At 48.2% G+C, this 5,000-nt stretch overlaps 1 protein-coding gene across 1 annotated transcript in view; it reads right to left on the reverse strand.

Moving 5' to 3' along the window:
• LOC134070660 (transportin-2-like) overlaps positions 1–5,000 on the reverse strand; it is a 37,787-nt gene that overhangs the window by 12,672 nt on the left and 20,115 nt on the right.

A 5,000-nucleotide genomic window follows, 5' to 3' on the forward strand; every position in this document is an offset into this window, starting at 1 on the left:
CATCGATGACGTTGACTTCAAAATATCGCCGACGTCATAATTAGTCGTCGACATATCGCCACGAACACGTGGGTCACACAAAAACAAAACAAACAGTTTGCACTGCCTCAAACCAAAAAAAACCCTGAAAACTGCTCGCCTGAGGTAGTCGAAGGTATTCCTTTAATTTCAGTTTTTTTGTGCTTGTTTGGTTAGCAGTTCACGTTAGCTTGCCACTGGCAGCGAGACAGCTGTGTGTGTATTTGCTAGCATTTATTGTTGGCTGGAATGGCAGCTAGCTTACGGCTGCAGAACACAGCTGTCTGGCTGCTACTAGCCGGCACGAACAAATTGCACACAGAGCGAATTCATGTTGTAGTCAGAGCCATGGATATATAATGGGCCCTAGTATTTGTTTAGTGTGTACGCGGTGGGATCATTCTGATGCCGGTGGAAGGGAGTCGGTGCTCCCACGCCTGCACTGCACTGCACCACAACACAACACACTGCACTGCACTGCTACACAACACACTGCACTGCTACACAACACACTGCACTGCTACACAACACACTGCACTGCTACACAACACACTGCACTGCACTGCTACACAACACAACACACTGCACTGCACTGCTACACAACACACTGCACTGCTACACAACACACTGCACTGCTACACAACACACTGCACTGCTACACAACACACTGCACTGCTACACAACACACTGCACTGCTACACAACACACTGCACTGCTACACAACACACTGCACTGCTACACAACACACTGCACTGCTACACAACACACTGCACTGCTACACAACACACTGCACTGTACTGCTACACAACACACTGCACTGCTACACAACACACTGCACTGTTACACAACACACTGCACTGCTACACAACACACTGCACTGCTACACAACACACTGCACTGCTACACAACACACTGCACTGCTACACAACACAACACACTGCACTGCTACACAACACAACACACTGCACTGCACTGCTACACAACACACTGCACTGCTACACAACACACTGCACTGCTACACAACACACTGCACTGCTACACAACACACTGCACTGCACTGCTACACAACACACTGCACTTCACTGCTACACAACACACTGCACTTCACTGCTACACAACACACTGCACTTCACTGCTACACAACACACTGCACTTCACTGCTACACAACACACTGCACTGCACTGCTACACAACACACTGCACTGCTACACAACACACTGCACTGCTACACAACACACTGCACTGCACTGCTACACAACACACTGCACTTCACTGCTACACAACACACTGCACTTCACTGCTACACAACACACTGCACTGCTACACAACACACTGCACTGCACTGCTACACAACACACTGCACTGCTACACAACACACTGCACTGCACTGCTACACAACACACTGCACTGCTACACAACACACTGCACTTCACTGCTACACAACACACTGCACTTCACTGCTACACAACACACTGCACTGCTACACAACACACTGCACTGCTACACAACACACTGCACTGCTACACAACACAACACACTGCACTGCTACACAACACAACACACTGCACTGCTACACTACACACTGCACTGCACTGCTACACAACACAACACACTGCACTGCTACACAACACAACACACTGCACTGCTACACAACACACTGCACTGCTACACAACACACTGCACTGCTACACTACACACTGCACTGCACTGCTACACAACACACTGCACTGCTACACAACACACTGCACTGCTACACAACACACTGCACTGCTACACAACACACTGCACTGCTACACAACACACTGCACTTCACTGCTACACAACACACTGCTACACAACACACTGCACTGCTACACAACACACTGCACTGCTACACAACACACTGCACTGCTACACAACACACTGCACTGCTACACAACACACTGCACTTCACTGCTACACAACACACTGCACTGCTACACAACACACTGCACTGCTACACAACACACTGCACTGCTACACAACACAACACACTGCACTGCTACACAACACAACACACTGCACTGCTACACAACACACTGCACTGCTACACAACACACTGCACTGCTACACAACACACTGCACTGCTACACAACACACTGCACTGCTACACAACACAACACACTGCACTGCTACACAACACAACACACTGCACTGCTACACAACACAACACACTGCACTGCTACACAACACACTGCACTGCTACCCAACACACTGCACTGCTACCCAACACACTGCACTGCTACACAACGCACTGCTACACAACACACTGCACTGCACTGCTACACAACACACTGCACTGCTACACAACACACTGCACTGCTACACTACACACTGCACTGCTACACAACACACTGCACTGCACTGCTACACAACACACTGCACTGCTACACAACACACTGCACTGCTACACAACACACTGCACTGCTACACAACACACTGCACTGCTACACAACACACTGCACTTCACTGCTACACAACACACTGCACTGCTACACAACACACTGCACTGCTACACAACACACTGCACTGCTACACAACACAACACACTGCACTGCTACACAACACAACACACTGCACTGCTACACAACACACTGCACTGCTACACAACACACTGCACTGCTACACAACACACTGCACTGCTACACAACACACTGCACTGCACTGCTACACAACACACTGAACTGCTACACAACACACTGCACTGCACTGCTACACAACACACTGCACTGCTACACAACACACTGCACTGCTACACAACACACTGCACTGCTACACAACACACTGCACTGCTACACAACACACTGCACTGCTACACAACACAACACACTGCACTGCTACACAACACAACACACTGCACTGCTACACAACACAACACACTGCACTGCTACACAACACACTGCACTGCTACCCAACACACTGCACTGCTACCCAACACACTGCACTGCTACACAACGCACTGCTACACAACACACTGCACTGCACTGCTACACAACACACTGCACTGCTACACAACACACTGCACTGCTACACTACACACTGCACTGCTACACAACACACTGCACTGCACTGCTACACAACACACTGCACTGCTACACAACACACTGCACTGCTACACAACACACTGCACTGCTACACAACACACTGCACTGCTACACAACACACTGCAGTGTTTCCCACACAGACAAATTTGTGGCGGTGCGCCACAGATTCAGCACCGGCCGCCACATATTGCGTTTCGTTATTCTTTTATTTATTTATTTATTCATTCTTATTTTGAAACGCTATTGAAAAACACGCAGCATTCGTAAAGCTGAATTTGCTTTCCCTGCGCTCCCTCTCGGTCACTCGCCCCTCTGTCACTCGTGCGTCTGTCTCTCACACACACACACACACACACACACACACGCGCACACAGACCCTACCCTCCGTGCACACCGCGGCTGTCTGTCTCCATGAAAACCAACGAGATCATCCTGCATCACGCTGCTCGGGTAGAAGCATAAAGTTCTCCCGCAACTTTTGTAGTCTATGCGTGCAACTTAATTACCAAACAGTAGAAGTAAACTCATTCTCCTTGGCCCGCTCTCGTGCGCGCTCAATGGACAGCCGCCCTCCACATGCACATTTAATCCAAATAAAACATTCACAATCAAGGACGCATTGACGCACAGAAGACGACTAGCTAAATTACTTTTATATTCGGTTAGCATCATTAGTAGGCTATGCTAAAGACATTTGATTAAAACTCTTGCATTCAAGTTGACTGACCAACAATGTTTTTCAACTCCAAGACTTAAAAGGGCCTGTCCCAAGGAGAAAAAGTATTAGCTTACCTTGAAACTTAAACACATGTGGGGAAACTGAACAGTCCAACCAGTAGAGTATGATAAGCTTAGCCTGCTATGTTTACAATGTTTTGAGGCTTCAACCAGACAGCTGAATTTAAGAAGTGGAATTGTAATATGAATAGTAGGCTATAAACTGCATAAAGTTTGCTGTTATGAATATCAGAAATGTCAGTATAGGCCTATATAATGTAAATAATTACATAATATGTGTGTGTTTCAAATAAAGACAAGCTTCACATGTTGGTAAAAAAAATGATTGACATTATATGAAAGGAGAGCGATAAAAAGGCAATGCAATGAAAAATATGGGTGCAGCCGCAGCCAACCCCCCCCCCCCCCCGTCAGACATGGGGCGACCACCACACATTGCCTTCTAATCTGTGGGAAACATTGCACTGCACTGCTACACAACACACTGCACTGCACTGCTACACAACACACTGCACTGCACTGCTACACAACACACTGCACTGCTACACAACACACTGCACTGCTACACAACACACTGCACTGCACTGCTACACAACACACTGCACTGCTACACAACACACTGCACTGCTACACAACACACTGCACTGCTACACAACACACTGCACTGCACTGCTACACAACACACTGCACTGCTACACAACACACTGCACTGCACTGCTACACAACACACTGCACTGCACTGCTACACAACACACTGCACTGCTACACAACACACTGCACTGCACTGCTACACAACACACTGCACTGCACTGCTACACAACACACTGCACTGCTACACAACACACTGCACTGCTACACAACACACTGCACTTCACTGCTACACAACACACTGCACTGCACTGCTACACAACACACTGCACTGCTACACAACACACTGCACTTCACTGCTACACAACACACTGCACTTCACTGCTACACAACACACTGCACTGCTACATAACACAACACACTGCACTGCTACACAACACACTGCACTGCTACACAACACACTGCACTGCACTGCTACACAACACACTGCACTGCACTGCTACACAACACACTGCACTTCACTGCTACACAACACACTGCACTGCTACACAACACACTGCACTGCTACACAACACACTGCACTGCTACACAACA

This window comes from Sardina pilchardus, chromosome 22, assembly GCF_963854185.1.
Source record: "Sardina pilchardus chromosome 22, fSarPil1.1, whole genome shotgun sequence".
Classification (NCBI taxonomy): Eukaryota; Metazoa; Chordata; class Actinopteri; order Clupeiformes; family Clupeidae; genus Sardina; species Sardina pilchardus.